This window comes from Macrobrachium rosenbergii, chromosome 51 (assembly GCF_040412425.1).
Source record: "Macrobrachium rosenbergii isolate ZJJX-2024 chromosome 51, ASM4041242v1, whole genome shotgun sequence".
Taxonomy (NCBI): domain Eukaryota; kingdom Metazoa; phylum Arthropoda; class Malacostraca; order Decapoda; family Palaemonidae; genus Macrobrachium; species Macrobrachium rosenbergii.
The window spans coordinates 31,318,388-31,340,887 of NC_089791.1; the positions used below are offsets into that span (position 1 = coordinate 31,318,388).

The 22,500-nt window shown below is 38.1% G+C and overlaps 1 long non-coding RNA gene across 1 annotated transcript in view; it reads left to right on the forward strand.

Moving 5' to 3' along the window:
- The window catches only part of LOC136833283 (uncharacterized), a 241,806-nt gene that overhangs the window by 934 nt on the left and 218,372 nt on the right, over window positions 1-22,500 (forward strand). The window lies entirely within an intron of this gene.

The window sequence follows — 22,500 nt, forward strand, 5'->3', positions numbered from 1 at the left end:
AACCAAATAAGATCAATGTCCCCGTCAGCCATTGGCTGCGATTGAATCCGATTTGTTTTTCCGTAATATTTTTATTGTTCTTTTTACTTTCGAACGACAAAACCGGCGTCACATTATCGGAGGTCATCGACGCTGCTGCTGCTGCCATTGCCGCTTCCCCCGGCGGGAGATCAGTAACTTCTCTATGTCGTGAGAAGTTTCCATTTCAACTCGAGCGTGAGGGACTGAAACCGAAGGAATTGCTCCAAAAAAAATAAATTGATAATTAAACATAAGGCAACTCTCCTCCTCCCGTTATCCTTCCCCCCCCTCCCCCACCTTCTCCCTCACCCCGTTCTTCTTCTTCCCCTCCTCCTCCTTCTTCTTCTTCTTCTTCTTCTTCTTCTTCTTCTTCTTCTTCTTCTTCTTCTTCCTGTAGACCCAGAAGGCAGCAAGTCTATCGGAGGCCTTCCTCCTCCTATGCATTCTTCTTCTTCCCTTCCTCCTCCTCCTCCTCCTCTTCTTCTTACTCCTTTAGACCCAGGCAGGCAGCAAGTCTGTGGAGGTCTTCCTCCTCCTACGCATTCTTCTTCTTCCCTTCCTCCTCCCCCTCCTCCTCCCTGTAGACCCAGGCAGGCAGCAAGTCAATGGAGGTCTTCCTCCTCCTCCTCCCCTCCCTCCTCCCTCCTCCTCCTCCCTCCTCCTCCTCCTCCTCCTCCCTGTAGACCCAGACAGGCAGCAAGCGTATCGGAGGCCTTAATTCCTCCTCCTACGCATTCCTCCTCCTCCTCCTCCTCCTCCTCCTCCTCCTCCTCCTCCTCCTCCTCCTCCTCCTCCTACGCCTCTTCTTCCTCCTCCTCCTCCTCCTTCTTCCCCGTAGACCCAGACAGGCACCAAGTCTATCGGAGGCCTTCCTCCGCCTACGCATTCTTCTTCCCTTCCTCCTTTTCCTCCTCCTCCTCCTCCGCCTTTAGACCCAAGCAGGCAGCAGAAAGTCTATCGGAGGTCGGTCCTCCTTCCCCTCCTCCTCCTTTTCCGAAAATTCGGCATCTGGCGCACGGGGGGACCACCACACCGCTGCTGCTGGGAGAAAACGACCCGCTCTAAATGCTCGCCAGTTATAATTAAGAATCTTTCTGGTCAACCTCATCTCCGACCGAGAGTCGCATATACATACATACTCCGGCGGGAGACCCAGGTAGTGATTACGATGATGGCGTAAATATGTTTTTTTTTTTTTTTTGTATTTTATTTATTGCCCCTGTAAACATAGGCTTTCCTCGCTCGGTTTTGGGCCGCTGAACGCGGCTGGGTGATGGGGTTATTGCTTTGTATGTATATATATATATATATATATATATATATATATATATATATATATATATATATATATATAATATATATATATATATATATATATATATATATATATATATATTTGCATGGCTTATATATATATATATTCGAAATACTTATTGTTTTTTGATTTGCATGGCTTTTGCCACAGGCATTCGAAATACTTCTTGTTTTTTTATCACTAATGACAGATTTTCAGGTAAAATGAAAGACTTGCGAGATAAACAAAAGTATTTTATTATTATTTATAGTTTATGGTAACAAAACTAAGAGAAATTTGCCATTACCTTTGCTGAATCAAATCGGAAATAAGTATCTACTTATATATATATATATATATATATATATATATATATATATATATATATATATATATATACACACACATATGTATATGTACGTATATATAATATACAGATGCATATATACGTATACATTTTAGGGAAAAACTTGGTATGGTCATTCAACTTTTCCTCGGGTTCGGAGATGGCAAACTTTGCCATTTATGTGTTTTATACGGACTTTCAATTACACCCGTTGTCTGTGCTTATTTGTAAATTAAGTCTGTTACGCCCTATCAATCAGCCAGCTTCAGACGACATTGCTGGTAGACGGGAACTAGACCTAGGGAACTTTTTCCAAGGGACAAACGGGAACTAGACATTGGGAACTTTTTCGAGGAATAGACGGGAACTAGACATTGGGAACTTTTTCGAGGGATAGACGGGAACAGATCCAGCAAAACTTTTGGAGGGATAGATGGGAACTAGACCTAGGTAATCTTTGCAAGGAAAAGATGGAAACTAGACCTAGGGAACCTTTTCAAGGAATAGATGGGAACTAGACCTAAGTAACCTTTTCAAGGGATAGACAGGAACTAGGCTTTGGGAACCATTTATCGAGGGATAGATGGGAACAGATCCAGCAAAATTTTCGAGGATAGATGGGAACTAGACCGAGGGAACCTTTTCAAGCGATAGACGGGAACTAGACCTAGGGAACCCTTTCAAGGAAAAGGTGGGAACTAGACCTAGGGAGCATTTTCAAGGGAAAGATGGGAACTAGACCTAGGGAACCTTTTCAAGGGATAGATGGGAACTAGGCCTATTTTTTATAGGGAACCTTTTCAAGGGATAGACGGGAACTACAGTAGACCTAGGGAACCTTTTCAAGGGATAGACGGGAACTACAGTAGACCTAGGGAACCTTTTCAAGGGATAGACGGGAACTACAGTAGACCTAGGGAATCTTTTCAAGGGATAGACGGGAACTAGACCTAGGGAACCTTTCCTGGGGCTAGATGGAACTAGACCCTGGGGACATTTTCAAGGGATAGATGGGAACTAGACCCATAGATAGATGGGAACTAGACCCGTGAAACTTCTCATGGGACAGACGTGAGCTAGCTAGACCTAGGGAACTTTTTCAAGGGATAGATGGAAACTAGACCTAGGGAACCTTTTCAGGGGATAGATGGGAACTAGACCTAGGGAACCTTTTCAGGGGATAGACGGAAACTAGACCTAGGGAACCTTTTCAGGGGAAAGCTGGGAACTAGACCTAGGGAACCTTTTCAAGGGAAAGATGGGAACTAGACCTAGGGAACCTTTTCAAGGGATAGATGGGAACTAGACCTAGGGAACCTTTTCAAGGGATAGAGGGAAACTAGACCTAGGGGACCTTTTCAAGGGATAGATGGGAACTAGACCTAGGTAACCTTTTCAAGGGACAGACGGGAACTAGACCTAGGGGACCTTTTCAAGGGATAGATGGGAACTAGACCCAGGTAATCTTGTCAAGGGAGAGACGGAAACTAGACCTAGGGGACCTTTTCAGGGGATAGACGGAACTAGACTTAAGGAACCATATCAAGGGTTTGACGGGAACTAGACCTAGGGCACCTCTTCAAGAGTATAAACGGGAACTAGACCTAGGGGGCATCTTCACTTCATAGACCAGTGGTTCTTAACCAGGGGTGCTCGCACCCCCAGTGAATAATTAAAGCAAAATATATTTTTATAATTATATGCATGTTATTTTTTCTGCAAAAAAAAAATAAACAATAACTAACTATTATTATTATTATTATTATTATTATTATTATTATTATTATTATTATTGCTACAGCAGTGCTCTGAGCTATAGATAAACCTACGTCATATCAACTTTGTATTTTAGCTTTTTTCTTTTTTTCTTTAGTTCAGCAGTTCAGGGGGTGCGAGAACTGACTCCCAATTTGAAAGGGGGTGCACACTGAAAAAGGTTAAGAACCTGGAACGATACGCACAGCGGAAACCCTTCCTAGGATAGACAGGATCACAGGAACCTCCTCGGGGGTGAGGGTTGGGGTGGGGGGGAGGGTGGAAGGCAGGAACTAGACCCAACGAACATCTCTTAATCTGTTTCCTTTATCTGTTGCTCATGAAGAGCAAATACTCGACGGGAGGACACTGATCTTTTACGTGCCTATCGAAAACCGGTGTTGTGAGAACCTATCGAAAAAAGCGGACGCTGGCTGCTCGTAAGAACTGCTTTTTTTTTTTTCCCTCTCTCTCTCTCTCTCTCTCTCTCTCTCTCTCTCTCTCTCTCTCTCTCTGAAACGATCCTCCCGGTTCTCGACAGATTTCGAATTCCCATGCGGACGTGATTCTTCTTCTTCTTCTTTTTCTTCTTCTTCTTCTTCTTCTTCTTCTTCTTCTTCTTCTTCTTCTTCTTCTTCTTCTTCTTCTTCTTCCCGGAGGCTTTATAGACCTGGAAGTTGGGAAGGAGCGATAGACCGATGATAATATTGTTAGCGCTAATAATGATGTAGACACGAAGAAATGTTTCTTCCTTACTTTCGTAAAGAATGGACAACGGATTGATGATGAAAGCCGCAATTTGTGATGAAACTGATAGCGCTGCATTACAGTCTTGCCCAGATTTCCCAAATACCGTGCATTAGTTTGCTGCCTCTCTCTCTCTCTCTCTCTCTCTCTCTCTCTCTCTCTCTCTCTCTCTCTCTCTCTCTCTCTCTCTCTCTCTCGTCTGGACCTGTTGCAAACGTGTGTGTATATATATATATATATATATATATATATATATATATATATATATATATATATATATATTGCATATTCGTATACATACACATGCATGTATACATACTAGGTATATATACACATGGTCCTCAAGGCTTAGTGCTTGTCTGCCGCAAGATACCATACAAAGTCATTTGAATAAGATCTAGGCAGCCGAGTACAATTTAAAATTGGTGATATTTCCATTCTAGAAAAGTAATTAATATATATATATATATATATATATATATATATATATATATATATATATATATATATATATATTAATCTTTAAAGGTGATATTCCTATTCTTGAAAAGTAATTAATATATATACATACATATATATACATATATATCTTTAATCTTGAAACAAATGTGTCACAATCTGTATCTCCACTTCCTAGATCACGAATTCATTGACTTAATTCCTAATTGCAGACTTTCAAATTACGCACAAACAGGCTGCCACCGTGGACCGTGAGAGATTTGATTTACTCGACCACTGCCGCCGCCGCTGTTGTCATAATAGCGAGATTTCAATCACTCCGATCGACAATGGATGACTCTGCGCTTTCTCGAAAGAGCGTGGGGCGGCCGAATCAGACTTAACAGACTTCTGACTTCACAGACTTTTTAGACTTCACAGACATCCATTAGCGGATCCGGAAAAATGTCATGGGCTGGGGCACTAATTTGGATCCAGGGGGAGGGGTGGTACCTGGGCACGTGGCGGCCCCCCCCCGTGAAAAATAATGAGAAAATAATGATATTGAAGATTAGATAATAATAACATAAATGAGAAATATAAAAGTGGGAAAAATAAAAAAATCTATCATAGAAATAATAAGAAAATTGAGAAAAAAATAATAACAATCATAATGATAATATATATTATATATGTATATATATTATCATGATTATTATTGTTTTTATTTTCTAAAGATTTTGATTATTTTTATAATAGATTTTTAATTTTTCCCTGTTTTTATATTTCTCATTTATGTTATCTAAATCTTCAACATTATTATTTTGTCATTATTTTTCATTGGGGGGGCGGTCACGTGCTCAGGTGGCCCCGCCCCCCTCCCCGCCCTGGATCCACTAGTGCAAACATCTGACAATCTCTGGTGTGGTGGTAAGGAGGAGGAGGAGAGAGAGAGAGAGAGAGAGAGAGAGAGAGAGAGAAGAGAGAGAGAGAGAGAGAGAGATAGGACTTCTTGTTAACCCATCGGAGGAGCGATTTATGGCGTAATGGTGGGGTATTAACCAATATCTTCCTCTTTGATTAGAAACGTTATACAGTAGGTGCTGCGATCATCGCTGTGATGTTGTTGGGGTGGAGGGGTTCCTCCCCTCCTTCCCTCCCCCTCCATTACGAAGGGGCGATTGTTGTTTTTGCTGGGGAGCTTGGGATGGGGTTAGGAGGAGGGAAAGGGGTCTTCTTGTAAAGATTCTGACAGAAATCTGGTTCGCGAGAGATAGATGCGTTCTTATAGATGCTACGATCACCGCTGTGGTGCTAGGGGCTTCCCCCTCCTCCTCCCTCCCTCCCCCTCCGTGACCAAGGGGAGTTGTTGTTGGGGGAGCTGGGTGATGGAGTTAGGGGGAGGGGTCTCCTTGTAAAGATTCTGACAGAAATCAGGTTCGCGAGAGATAGATACTTTCTTACGGAAGCTGCGATCACTGCTGTGGTGCTGGTGGTGGGGGAGAGGGGGATGGTTCCCCTTTTCCCCTCTCCACCACCAGGGGGGGATGTTGTTGTGGGGGGGGCTGGGAATGGAGTCAGATGGAGGGGAAAGGGTCTCCTTGTAAAATTTCTGACAGAAATCTGGCTCGCCAGAGATGGATGCGTTCTATAGATGCTACGATCATACGATCATCGCTGTGGTGCTGGGGTTCCCCCCTCCCTCCCTCCCCTTCCATCACCAATGGTGGGGTTGCTGTTTGGGGGGGCAGGTGATAGAGTTAGGGGGAGGGGAGGGGAACGGGTCTCCTCGTAAAGTTTCTGACCATTTTCTCCCGATTTTTGCAGAAACGTAAACAACAGCGTTCCCACGCTAGTTTGATTGGGCAGCTTTGTGTGTAGTTTTATTATTTTAATGAAGAAATGTTGGTTTTATTTTTTATTTATGTGGATTGTGCTTTATGTAGCATTTGTGAATGAGTTGTAAGCAAGTTTAATTGCAAATAATTTCTTAGCAGTTACAGTTGTTTCAAAACACTATCTTTCAGTCTGCACAACTCGGGTGAAATTATCGTGTCTTACAAAAAAAAAAAATAATAATAGTAATAAAATCCCGTAGGGGGTTAGTGCCATCAGCGCATCTCACGCGGTGCACTGTAGGCTTTACTCAAGGTTCTTTGCGGCGTTCCTTCGGCACCTAGCTGCATCCCCTTACATTCATTTTACTGCACCTCCGTTCATATTCTCTTTCTCCCATCTGACTTTCCTTAACCCTCTCCTAACAGTTGATTCACAGTGCAACTGCGAGGTTTTCCTCTTGTTACACCTTTCAGATCTCCTTTTTTCTCAATTTTCCATTCATTGCTGCATGACCATCATAGGTCCTAGCGCTTGGTCATGGACCTAAATCTTATGTAATAATAATAATAATAATAATAATAATAATAATAATAATAATAATAATAATAATAATAATACGTATTTCCTAATACCTCAGCCATTTATCCAGTTCAATCGCTAACTACCATTCTTCCTATCATGGGCCTAAATCTAATAATAATAATAATAATAATAATAATAATAATAATAATAATAATAATACGTATTTCCTAATACCTCAGCCATTTATCTAGTTCAATCGCTTCTTTGCCATTCTTCCTATCATGGGTAAATAAATAATAATAATAATAATAATAATAATAATAATAATAATACGTATTTCCTAATACCTCAGCCATTTATCCAGTTCAATCGCTAACTGCCATTCTGCCTACCACAATTCCAACAACTGTTATCGTCGTTGTGACAACTAAAAAAAAAAAAAATACAGTTACATGAAAAATAAATTCTTGACTGCAAGTACACCACATCCATTCACCGGAAGATGAAAAATAAAAAATATAAAAAAAAAAACGAAAGTAAAAAATTTAGGCGGAAGTTCGGCCAAACGGAAGTCATGAACTAAATTGGGGTGGGGTGGGGAAGGGGTGGAAGGGGGGGAGGGGAAAGACTTCTGGACGCGTCACTGCTTGCGGTTTTAGGGGGTCCAGTTCTGGGACTACTGCTGGGCTATTTAGAAAAAGGTAAACGTTTGGCCGATGGAGAAACGTCCCGCTAAGGACGGTGACAGCCAAACGTTGGTTTGCTTTGCTTTGGTTTTGCATTTTAGAAGGGTATTTATTATTATTATTATTATTATTATTATTATTATTATTATTATTATTATTATTATTATTCAGAAGATGAACCCTATTCGTGTGGAATAAGCCCACCACAGGGGTCAATGACTTGAAATATATTATTATTTATTATTATTATTTATTATTATTATTATTATTATTCAGAAGATGAACCCTATTCATATGGAATTAAACCCACCACAGGGTCAGTGACATGAAATTCAGGCTTGCCAAAGAATGTATTATTATTATTATTATTATTATTATTATTATTATTATTATTATTATTCAGAAGATGAATTATTATCCATATTAATAATTATTACCACAAGATTATTATTATTCAGAAAATTCAAGCTATCCAAGAATATATATTATTATTATTATTATTATTATTATTATTATTATTATTATTATTATTATTATTATTATTATTATTATTATTCAGAAGATGAACCCTATTCGTGTGGAACAAGCCCACCACAGGGGCCATTGATTGAAATATTATTATTATTATTCAGAAGATGAACCATGTTCGTATGGAACAAGCCCGCCACAGGTACCATTGACTTGAAATTCAAGCTTCCAAAGAATATTATGGTGTTCATTAGGAAGAAGTAAGAGGAGGTAAAGGGAAATACAGAAAGAAGAGATCTCGCTTATTAAAAAAAAAAATAATAAATTAATGAATTAATAAATAGATAAGATATGTGGCAGTGTCACTGAGGGTAGAACTTAGAAAACGTCGCTCAAGACAGGCGAATGGTATATCAGTAATGTTGCTGAGGATAACAAAAAAAAGGTTCTTTGCAACGTCCCTTCCATGGCCCCTAGCTGCAACCCTTTTCGTTCCTTTTACTGTACCTCCGTTCATATTCCCTCCCTCCCATCTTTTCACCTCTCATAATAATTGTTTCCGTGCAACTGCGAGGTTTTCATCCTGTTACACCATTAGAAACTTTTTTGCTCTTAAATTCCCTTTCAGCGCTGAATGACCTCATAGGTCCCAGTGCATGGCCTTTGGCCTAAATTCTATATTCCATTCCAGCCATTCCAATTCTAAGAAATGGGGTTTTGAGAGATGCGATTTTGAGAAATGCGAACTTCTAATTCTACGTTTTCCCGTGTTTTGGTGAGGCGTCAACTTTTTAGCCTTTTCTTTCGGGTTTGCGATGTTTCGTGACTCATTTTAACTCCTGTATCCATTTTCCTCCTTGCAAAAGACTCTTAATCAGTTGCAACTTCGTTATCGGCATTGCAGAATAATCCACGCCATTCAAGTTTCAAGGGATCGAACGATTTCCCCGGGAAAAAGAGCAAACATTTGCAAAGACGGAACGCGCTTGCTGTACGGAAGACCAAATCAGCTGATCACATATTTGTCTTCTTTGAAAACCGTTCCAGCATTCCATGAAGCTCTTTGGGAATTTTCCCTGGCAGCCTTCGGTAAAGGTGATGATTTTCACCCGACAATAAAAGAAGAACAATAAAAACAATGACGTAAGTTGCGGGATTTCGCGGAGGTGAAAGATATTTTCAATCGAGAATTAAAAAAAAAAAATTTAAAACGGAATGGATTAGGTTATACTAAACAGAAAGAGGAAAAGACTTGAGTTGTGGGATTTGACAGAGAAGAGAGAGAGATCTTGGAAATCGCGCAGAAAAGCGCGAGAGACGAAAATCAGCTGATCGAATGTCCACCGCACGCGAAATGTCAAATGACGTCACGGTCATTCATTCAGGAATTTTCGCACTCATTCAGAAATTTCACATTTTCACACTCATTCAGAATTTTCCGTCTTTCCTTAATGACCGCGAGACTAAAAACAAAAATCCACAAGAATAATAATAATAATAATAATAATAATAATAATAATAATAATAATAATAATAATAATAATAATAATCCAAAGCTAAAAAATTAAAAAATTTCCCCAATAATAATAATAATAATAATAATAATAATAATAATAATAATAATAATAATACAACCCAAACCAAAAAAGTTCCCCAGCAATAATAATAATAATAATAATAATAATAATAATAATAATAATAACCCAAAGCAAAAAAAATTCCCCAAGAATAATAATAATAATAATAATAATAATAATAATAATAATAATAATAATAATAATAATAATAATAATAATAATAATAATAAATAATAAAAAAAATAACTACAAAGCAAAAATAAAATAATAATAATAATAATAATAATAATAATAATAATAATAATAATAATAATAATAATAATAATAATAACCCAAAGCAACGGGAAATATATTTGAATATTTCAAAGAAATGAGAAAGACATTTATTATCAGCAAAGTCCGTCGGACCAGGGCAGCTTGAAGACTCCGCCGGCGACTGCAACTTTAACCCCGAGACGAAAAAAAAAAATAAAAAAATAAAAGAGGATTCTTTTCGATCAAGAAGTTATCGCGAAGTCTTCTTCTTCTTCTTCTTCTTAAAGTTTTGGAAGAAGAAGAAGAAGAAGTTAATGTGTTTTCTTTTCTCGCGGAGAGACGATCTTTAAAGAGATTCTTTTGGGGTCGTGACGAGGAATTTCCCTTTCTTGTGGTATATATGTATATTATGTATAATGTTTGTATATATATATTATACTCATGCATACATATGCATATACTTATACATATATAAATATCACGGATCTATTGAAACTGTCATGAATGAGGTGAGGACGTAGAGATAATATCGAAAAATAAATCTGACTTATTTTATGAGATTTAACTGACTTATAGCAGAAAGAAGGGACTTTCTGTCTCTCCCACAGTTTCTGCAGTTCTCTTCACAGGGGAGAAACACAGGGTCATAACGAAAAGGTGATTATAGCCAACTTACTGTTTGCAGTAATTGATAAGAAGCACAGGTGTGATTTCATAAAAGGTTTGTATATATATGTATGCACATGCATGCACGTGTGTATATATATATACACATAATATTTATAATGTATATATATATATACACATATATGTTATAATGTTATATATATATATATATATATATATATATATATATATATATATATATATATATATATATATATATATATATATATATATATATATATATATCAAACACGTGTGATTGAAGTATGTTTTAACAAAAAAAAAAAACAAATGTTATTTCCATAACTGAAGATAAAACACGGGCGATTGAGGAAGACCTTAATAAGAAACGCAAGTGTGGTTATGAAAAGTTGTAACAATCACAGTTGTTATTGCAACAAGTTACAACAAACAACATGAGAAATTAGCCATAAAACACTGTTCGACCGAGTTTCAGTTTTCTGACGGAATTCGCATCTTCGTATTATTCAGTGACTCGGTCAATTCTCCCGTTTTCATGCATCACTGGCGATTGGAGGGTTGGATTGATTTTGGGCATAACGTTGGCGTCGCAGTTACCGAGGTCATTGTGGCCGTGGCGTCGCAGTTACCAAGGTCTTTGTGGCCATTCGCACTTGCGAGAAGCTGACATTAAGTTCTTCCACCGGTCCTCCCAAGAATGGAAGTTATTCTACTTATATTTCAATATATTTTCTCTCTCTCTCTCTCTCTCTCTCTCTCTCTCTCTCTCTCTCTCTCTCTCTATATATATATATATATATATATATATATTTATATTTATTTTCATATATATATATATATATATATATATATATATATATATATATATATATATATATATATATATATATATATATAGCTATATGATATATATGTATAAATAAATAAATATATATATATGTATATATATATATATATATATATATATATATATATATATATATATATATATATATATATATATATATATATGTATATTTTTGTGTGTAAAACGTTCCAGGTAAAGATTTAGCGCCGCACCCCAACACGCCCCGTGAAAAATAGCCCACTCTCTCCACCCCCACCCTCCCACCCCACCCCCTTCAGCCGCACTTCGTGGCATTTGTAAAAAGGGGAAAAAAAAGCAATCCATTTATTTCGAAATATATAAATAAAATAGAATTCATAGCTCACTCATTCAAAAGATCAACACTGCGAGAGACGTGTAAATATTCGACATAATTCCAAATCGTATTATGGACTTTCCACGGGCAAGAGATCAGAGTTTGCCAGCGTTGATATGCGATTGTGTATTTGTGTGTTTGTGTATACGTGTGTATGTGTGTATGTGTGTGTGTGTGCGTATGTTGGACTGCGAGGATTTGACGCAGGTAAGCCGCTCTGGGCTGTGAATAAATCGCCCGAGTGTGAGAGAGAGAGAGAAAGAGAGACTGCGAAATTCGATATTATTTTCATGAATTCTTTCCTTCGCTTGATGTGGAGGGTTTGGTTTGGGTTGGGAGATGAGGTTGGGGGGGACGAGATAGGTGGGAGCAGGAGGAAGGGGGGAGGGGGGTGTTGTTACCTTAGGCTGGGCATGGAGGCATCGCCAATGGCTTTGGATGTGACAGAATACCGTCCTGCTCAATTTGTGATATTATATCTGTGTCTTGTGTGTGATATTGTTCATTCTTTTAACTGTATATCTATCTATCTGTCTATATATATATATATATATATATATATATATATATATATATATATATATATATATATATATATATGTGCATATATATATGTGTACATATATATATATATATATATAGATATATATATATATATATATATATATATATATATATATATATATATATATATATATATATATATATATATATGATTATTATCACTTTTGTACGTGATTCATTTTTCACCTGTGGTAATGATATATATATATATATATATATATATATATATATATATATATATATATATATATATATATATATATATATATATATATATATAAGATCTGTACGAAAATAAATAATATTAACCCATGTATATATATATTTTATATGTGTATATATATACTGTATACATGTATATTATGCATACATACATATGTACGTGTTAATATCACTTCTATTCGTACAGATCTTCTCTGCTGTGTTGAACACAGTAGTGTCCAATATACGGTTTTGAATATTATCCATACCACGTCCCAAATCACTACACTTTCCCCTTCCTTAAGGTATCATTCCCACCATTACCCGTAGTCGGCGGCACTTTGATGACCAAACTCGTCATTATGAATCGTTAGGTTCATCATTCCATCATTCTTCGTTTCATGACACAACTCCTTCGGCGTTGCCCTTCTGGTTCGTGAGGAGAGGCGCCTTGGACAAGTCTTCTTGTAGTCCTAATTTGGTTGGTGTTTCTGTTTCAGTGCAAAGTGGTAGTATAATTTCCTTTCTTCTTTATTTCCCTCAATACTTATTTCTCTGACGCTTGGTATGGAATGGCCCATTGAAAACATGTCGATCTCTTCAGCGGTAGAGCTATATGCTGTGCTATGTTTGATGACGAGTCTTAGGCGGGTATTGCCGTCAGTGCTCCTCATGCAGTGCACCGTAGGCATTACTTGAAGATCTTTGCAGCGTGCCTTCCTTAGGCCCCCAGCTGCAACCCCCTTTCGTTCCTTTTACTGTACCTCCTTTCATATTCTCTTTCTTCCATCTTACTTTCTTCAACCTTCTCCTAACAATTGATTCGTAGTGCAACTGCTTTGAGGTTTTCCTCCTGTTACACCTTCCAAACCTCTTATTCTCAGTTTCCGTTTCAGCGCTGAATGACCTCATAGGTCCCAGTGCTTGGCCTTTGGCCTAAATTCTACATTCAGTTCAGTTCAGTTCATTTAAAAGTCAGAGTGTTTGGGATAACGATCTATAATTCCACATCAGTCAGTACTCAGCGTCTATGATCATTGGCAATGTGACGCCAGATAGTGATACCGAAAATTCAATCTCTTCTGCAGTAGACCAGTTTCTCATTGGACGGGTGGGTACCGTTCTCGGCTAGCACTCTGTTGGGCCCGCGTTCGATTCTCCGACCGGCCAATGAAGAATTAGGAATTTATTTCTGGTGATAGAAATTCATTTCTCGTTACAGTGTAGTTCGGGTTCCACAATAAGCTGTAGGTCCCGTTGCTAAGTAACCAATTGGTTCTTAGCCACGTAAAATAAATCTAATCCTTCGGGCCAGCCCTAGGAGAGCTGTTAATCAGCTCAGTGGTCTGGTTAAACTAAGGTATACTTAACTTTTCTGCAGCAGACCAATGTGGTACTATGGTGGACAAGGCTTAGTATATGGGCTTACAAGTCAGTGTCTGGGAAACGCTGTAACTTTACATAAGTTAATGGTTAGCCTCTGTGACCTCTGTCAGTGTAACGCCAGATAACGATACCGAATCAATCAGTCAGTTAAGCTTCCTCATTTGAGGTACTAGATGAGTTTTGAAGCCATGCCTCTCAGCTGAGGGGTGGAATTTGCCCCAATGCGCTAAAAAAAAAAAAAAATTAATCTCAGGAGCGCTCCGCTAAACTCAGCCTCAACTCCACTCTACACCTCCCACTCCCCCCACCTCACCCCACCCTGAGGGCGTGGAATAAAAGTGGAAATACATTACCTTGTCAGGGGGAAACCATTTGGATCACCCCTTTACCTACATACACCATCAGTCAGAACCAGATAATTGAGAGATGGTGGGGGAAGGGGAGGGTGGGGAGGGGGGGAAGGCCCTTGTGGGGTGCATATTTGAAAAAAATAACGGATAATGGTGAGTCTGTTTCTTGGAATAGGCCTATGTAAGTCTGTGCTAGCTCTCCGTTTCGACGTGGCTTTACGAAAAGCGTCGGTCGAAAGAGGGTTAGATAAGATACAGTGTGTCTTTGTGTGGGTAGTTTTCAGTTTCTAAAGGCTCCGTAGGTGGGCAGTGCCGTCAGTGCACCTCATGCAGTGCACTGTAGGCATTACTTAAGGTCCTTTGCAGCGTCCCTTCCTTAGGCTCCTAGCTGCAACCCTTTTCATTCCTTTTACTGTACTTCCTTTCATATTCTCTTTTTCCCATCTGAATTTCCACCCTCTCTGACAGTTGTTTAATGGTGCAACTGCGAGGTTTTCCTCCCATCACACCTTTCAAACCTTTTACTGTCAGTTTCCGTTTCAGCGCTGACTGACCTCATAGGTCCCAGTGCTTGGCCTAAAATTTAACCTAAAGTCTGTATTCAATTCAGTTCAATTCATGCGTTTCAAGAGGGCCGTTTTCATGAGCAAAAACAGCCAAAAAAAAAAAAAAAAATAAAATAAAAAAGATAACATTGCGCTCCGTTTCAGCGCTGAATAACCTTATAGGTTCCCAGTGCTTGGCTTTTAGCCTAACTTCTATATTTAATTCATTTCATGCGTTTCAAGAGGGCCGTTTTTATGAGCAAAAACAGCAAAAAAATAAAATAAAATAAAAAAGATAACATTGCGCTCCGTTTCAGCGCTGAATGACCCCAGAGGTCTCAGTGCTTGGCGTTGAGCCTAACTTCTATATTTAAATCATTTCATGCGTTTCAATAGTGCCGTTTTTATGAGCAAAAACAGCAAAAAAAAAAAACAAAAATAAATAAAAAATAAAAAAGTAAAAAAGACAACATTGCGCTCCAAAAAAAAATCCAAGCATTGCAAATGGAATGTGGGAAACTCGGATTAAACAACAATTATGGATGCGAACGTCACCGATTTTCAGAAGTGTGATGTTGTGTGATGCTGAGAGATAAATTGCTAATTTTTTTTTTGTTTCTGGAGAGCCTTTGGTAACATATGAAAGGGTTAGTCAATAATATCACAGTGACGCATTTGATAGCTGACAATGGACTTGACTTTTGTGTCGGCTGCACAAATGCTCAGATATTCACAAACAAGGTGGGGTTATTACTCTTACCTAACACTTACGAAATGTACAAAGGATATATATAAATATATACAAAAGGATATATATATATATATATATATATATATATATATATATATATATATATATATGTGTGTGTGTGTGTGTGTGTGTGTGTGTGTCTGTAAGTATATATATATATGTGTGTGTATATATATATATATATACATGACTGTGAAATATTTTCTGTTAAAACAGAATTCCATCATTTACGTTCTACGTTTTGGCGTTTTTCTCCAGTGTTTCTCTTTCCTTCGTGGATTTTGTCTTTATTTATATATTCATCACGTTCCATATATTTATACATATATATGTATGTATGTATACTATTATATACACATATATGTGTGTGTGTTGTCCATGTCCATGCAGGCGCGTATTTCATATATAATAAATACACAACCCATTCTATCCCTGGGGGATAGAGTCACTGGCCAAAACCTCGTCTCCCACGTCAGCGGACCTCTCGCCCGCATGTAAATGAAACTTTAAAAAAGAAAATAAAAAAAAAACCGACGCAGTTGTAGTCAAAACCGGGGAATCCTGCGGAATTACGGCCTTGATCGTCACCAAAACCAGAATGAAAAGCAGTGAGAAAATGCCCCTGCAAAATGCATAGAGGTACAAAGAGTTGCGAAGCCTTTTTTTTTTTTTTAATCGTTTCTCTTTGTCGCTGAAGTTCTTTGCTGAAGTTTGTGGGGTGTTAGTTTTGTCTGTGATGTAAACAACGAGTGCCTCATTTTGTCTGTGATGTAGGTAATGAACACTTTATTTTGGCCGCGATGTGGGTAACGAACACCTCATTCTGTCTGCGATGTGGGTAACGAACACCTCATTTTGTCTGTGATGCTGGTAATGAACACTTCATTTAGTCTGTGATGTGGGTAACAAACTAATTTTTCATGTGACGTGGATATCAAACAACTAATTTTGCCTCTGAGGTGGTAACGAAAGACTAATTTCGCCCATGATGTAGGTAACAAGCTAATTTTGTTACTGATGTGGATAGCAGACAATTAATTTTACCTGTGGTGTAGGTAATGAAGAACTGATTTTGACCTGTGATGTGGTCAATGAATAACTGATCTTACTGTGAAGTGGGTAATGAACAGCTGGATTTGCATGTGGTATGGGTAATGAACTGATTTTGTAGGTGGTGTGGGCAATGAACAACTGATTTTGCCTGTGGTGTGGGTAACGAACAACTGATTTTGCCTGTGGTGTGGGTAACGAACAACTGGCTTTGCCTGTGATGTGGGTAATGAACCACTGATTTTGCCTGTGGTGTGGGTAATGAACAACTGATTTTGCCTGTGGTGTGGGTAACGAACAACTGATTTTGCCTGTGGTGTGGGTAATGAACCAGTGATTTTGCCTTTGGTGTGGGTAATGAACAACTGATTTTACCTGTGATGTGGGTAACAAACAGCTGATATTGTCTGTGATGTGGGTAATGAATAACTGATTTTGTTTGTGATGTGGGTAACGAACACCTCATTTTGTCTGTGGTGTGGGTAACGAACAGCTGATTTTGCCAGTGATGTGGGTAACAAACAGCTAATTTTGCCTGTGGTGTGGATAATGAACAACTGATTTTGCCTGTGGTGTGGGTAACGAACAAATGATTTTGCCTGTGATGTGGGTAATAAATAACTGGTTTTGTCTATGATGTGGTGGTAACTAACACCTCATTTTGTCTGTGGTATGGGTAACAAACAGCTGATTTTGCCAGTAATGTGGGTAACGCACAGCTGATTTTGCCTGTGGTGTGGATAATGAACAACTGATTTTGCCTGTGGTGTGGGTAACGAACAAATGATTTCTCCTGTGATGTGGGTAATGAATAACTGATTTTGTCTATGATGTGGGTAATGAACACCTCATTTTGTCTGTGGTGTGGGTAACGAACAACTGATTTTGCCAGTGATGTTGGTAACGAGCATCTGGTTTTTCCTGCGGTGTGGGTAATGAACAACTGATTTTGCCTGTGGTGTGGGTAACGAACAAATGATTTTGCCTGTGATGTGGGTAACGAATAACTGATTTTGCCCGTGGTGTGGTCAATGAACAACTGATTTCGCCTGTGGTGTGGGTAATGAACAACTAACTTTGCCTGTATGTAGGTATATGGGTAGTGAACAACTGATTTTGCCTGTGATGTTGGTAACGAACAGCTGATTTTGCCTGTGATGTGGGTAACGAACAACTGACTTTTTCCGTGATGTATGTAACGAAAAGCTGATTTTCCCGTGATGTAGGTAACGAATAACTGATTTTTTTCCGTGATGTAGGTAACAAACAGCTGATTTTGCCTGTGATGTGGGTAACGAAAACTAATGTGAAGTGGCTAATGAACAAGTATTTCTACTCGGCTAACACCTGCTTTTTTCTGATGTAAATAATTAACACCACCAAACTACTCTAAATCTAACTTAAGCCATTACGTCCACCAGAATAAAGATTTGGGCGTTGCCAAATCTTCATTCTTAAGTCTTTCTTGTTAACTAGAAAGAATATATGGCAATTAAGATGACTCAAAGCAGTTCTGAATCTACTGTCTCCCTAATTTCTTTGTGTTTTCGTTTATGTGACAAAAGAATGATATCTGTTCGTCTAGTTTCTCATTTGCTCTTTCTCTGACTGTTTACTTACTAGATAATTCTGATGTCCATTTCTGTATGTCTTTTTGTCCAGATTTGTAGTGCTCTTACTCATAAAACTAGCAAGAGTAGGTGGTAGGGAGGGAGGGGTAGGGGGAGGTGGGAAGACAGCCCCCAAAAAGGAAGGCAGGTGAGGAAGAGAGAGAGAGAGAGAGAGAGAGAGAGAGAGAGAGAGAGAGAGAGAGAGGGGATTGGTGGGGAGTGTAATATTGATCACCTTAATTCGTTGTCCCCAATTGTCCTCGTAAAATGAAGTCGAGAGAGAGAGAGAGAGAGAGAGAGAGAGAGAGAGAGAGAGAGAGAGAGAGAGAGAGAGAGAGTACAACAGCCATGAATAATAAAACACGGTATAATTAATTGCCGGGCATTCGTTGCGAGCAATTAAATACCGTGGCCGTGTTTACTTGTTTTGGGGTTGCTGCGGCGAAAAGGGCTCGACTCCCCAACCTAACCTGCACTGAGGGCATAATATGATGTGTGGAAAGGTAATCCACGGCCACCACTCAAACGGCTATCCGAGGATGTCAACAAACCGGGAGTTTGCACCGCTTGTAATCCTCTTAGCATAGATTGACTTATATTGACTTATATTTATTTGTATTTATTTATACATGCGTGTTATATTGGATTCTGTAATTGTTCGCGGTGCTTTTTTTTTTTTTACCTGTTTTTCGTGGGAGATTGGCGAATGAAAGAGACGGTAAACATGGCGTTTGAGATATTCAGATATGTCCGTTCTTTGCGGGTTAATGAGCTGGCGACTTTGCTGGATAATACTGGAGGACATATGAATGAAATTCACCTATAGAATTCGGCTAAACAATCTGACGTATCAAAAGACGAAAAATAAAACGAGGAAAAAGAGAGAGAGAGAGAGAGAGGAAAAATCAATCGGATATCGCTCTATCATTCTTCATGCATGGCGGAACGGCCGAAAATAATTTGGAAAATGACTAAATATAATGAAACTACAAATTCGGAACGTCCGCCCAAGGGCTCTAATCAATACAGTAGTGGGTGTCCCAACTCATAGCTACACACAGACACACGCACATACACACACACACACACACACACACACACACACACACAAACAAACTCCCTGACGTTTATACTGCCACATAGTTTTTTTTCTTTTCTAACCGTCTTATTTTTGGAGGCATGCAAAAGGTGGAGAGAAAAAGTTTACTCCGTGAGGCTTGAGACGGGAAGGGAAGGGGAGGGGATGGGGTAGGAAGAGGAGGAGGAGAGGGGAGTAGGATTAAGAATGAAGGATAAGGAAATGAAAACATTCGCGAAGGACTGTGAAAGGAGTTGGAATAATAGGATTTCGGGATGTTAATTACTTATGCTTGTGTCATGCACTAAATACACTGCATATATATATAATATATATATATATATATATATATATATATATATATATATATATATATATATATATATATATATATATATATATATATATTATAAATGTCTGTGTGTATTACACACTATTCCACACAAGAGTATATACATTTTTATATACATAAGGGCGCTTGTGTGTACGTATTTGTATGAATACATACCTAAAGCATCAGAAGAAGTACATTTCCCAAAGAATTCTTCCGCTGTTCATAATTGCAAATAATTCGTCGCAAGCAAGCAAAAGAATTGTCCCAGCTTTGACATCGGAAGGAAAAAAACAAACACGTGGTTTACAATAGAGCCTTGAAAAGGACCAGACTTGTCGAGTTGGAAAGGAAGAAGAAGAAGAGAGAGAGAGAGAGAGAGAGAGAGAGAGAGAGAGAGAGTTTGGAAAACTCACTTTGCAACTGCCATGAAATAAAACGCTTTTCTTTGAGAGAGGTAAAAAGGTTAGTCATCTCCTCTGCCGCTGCTGCTGCGGATGAGGGGAGAGAGAGAGAGAGAGAGAGAGAGAGAGAGAGAGAGAGAGAGAAGCACATATATAGCCTCCATGAAAAGTTATGGAGCAAGGTCGGAGCAAATGAAGTTGGCACATGGAAGTCTCTTGTTTTCAAAGTTTCAAATTTTTTTTTTTTTGGTTTTATATTTTTCCTGGTTATTTTCTTTTCTTTTTTTCTCATGTACACGTTTCTCTCTCTTACTCTTTATCATGCTGCTTTAATGTATTCTGTCAGCCTTCGTGTGAGGTGAATAACCTAACGATTGTTGTAAGGGGCTGATTGGAAACGTCTAACGTCTGTGGAATTTTTATAATCTACATTAAGTATGTATATATATATATATATATATATATATATATATATATATATATATATATATATATATATATATATATATATATATATTATACATTAATGTATATTATCAAAATATATACCTACACAAACACATACATACATATACATATGTGTATATATATGCATATATATATTAATTATGTATATATGTATAATACATTATATGTGTTTTGTGCATGTATGTATATACACACGTATTTCTAGAATAATATCATTATATATTAGATATATATTATACATTAATGTATATTATCAAAATATATACCTACACATACATACATATACATGTGTATATATATGCATACATATATTATGTATATATGTATAATACATTATATGTGTTTTGTGCATGTATGTATATACACACGTATTTCTAGAATAATATCAAACACGAATTACTGAAACAACCATAAAAAAACACTTGGCAAAGTGCTCGCTCCAGTATACTGTACTTTAGAGAACTTCAAAAAAACAAAAAAAAAAAAAAAACAAAAGAATGTCTAGACCAACTCGACAGTAATCGTATCTCGAGGATCCACCTCCCAAGAATTACCTTCAGAGACAAACAGCCAATTTCCTCTGATTATCCCACTTTGGTCATCAGCAGGAATGAAGGAGACTTATCTTTCTTTCTCTCTCCTGGGGAAATTATGTGGGAACTACTTGAAGTTCAGCGCGCCGGCTGTTATGCTGTCCGGAACGTTCAGAGATTCCGTTCAGAATCAAAGAACCCCACAAGGGGTTAGTGTCGTCAGTGCACCTCGTGAGGTGCACTGTAGGGACTGTTCTGTTCAGGGCCGAAGAACCCCACAAGGGGTTAGTGCTGTCAGTGCATGCCCTGAACCCCACAAGGGGTTAGTGTCGTCAGTACACCTCGTGCGGTGCACTGTAGGCTCTACTTAAGGTTCTTTGCTGCGTGCCTTCCTTAGGCCCCTAGCTGCAACCCCTTTCGTTCCCTTTACTGTACCTCCTTTCATATTCTTTCTTCCATCTTACTTTCCTCAACCCTCTCGTAACAATTGATTCATAGTGCAACTGCTTTGAGGTTTTCTTCCCGTTACACCTTTCAAACCTTTCACTGTCAATTTCCATTTCAGCGTTGAATGACCTCATAGGTCCCAGTGCTTGGTCTTTGGCCTCAATTCTGTATTCAGTGCAATTCAGAGCCGAAGAAACGTTGGGGGAATGAGTGAAAATGAATGGCAATGACTTTTTAAGATGACCTGTGAGTTTCTTCAGAATGTTCTTTTTTTCTGATTCTGAAAGACCTTGTCTGAGAATTAGTCCTCGAATTGCGTTAAACACTTTAATTCTTAGCACAATTATAACTGGTATAAGGACTCAAAATAGTCCATGAATTATCTGTAACCGCATTATTTGTTCCTTTTTAAGTAGCTGTATAATTTGTTCACTCATTGAAAAATTTTTCTAAGTTCAGGAGAAATCACTTCTGTAACGCAAGTCACCGAATATCATGTGGACTAAGCAAAGTAAACACATCACTAACCGTTTGTTTTTATAGTGGCGGAAGTTTGGTCTAACAATTAGTGCCTCCACTGAACTTAATATAATTCAAAAAGTCTCAGAAACTTCACGAAAATTATGTATTTCTCTTTGCCTTTTCTTCTTCACAATGAGCACCATGTTCTTTGGAAGCTTGAATTTTAAGTCAGTGGCCCCTTTGGTGGGCTTGCTCCCTATGAATAAGGTTCATCTTCTGAGGTAATAATAATAATAATATAATAATAATAATAATAATAATAATAATAACACTTTGGAGCTTGAATTTCAAGTCAGTGGCCCCTTTGTGGGCTTGCTCCATATGAATAGGAGTCATTTTCAATAGTAATAATAATAATAATAATAATAATAATAATAATAATAATAATAATAATAATAATAATAATAACAACACCACACTTTGGAGCTTGAATTTCAAGTCTGTGGCCCCTTTCAAGTTGGG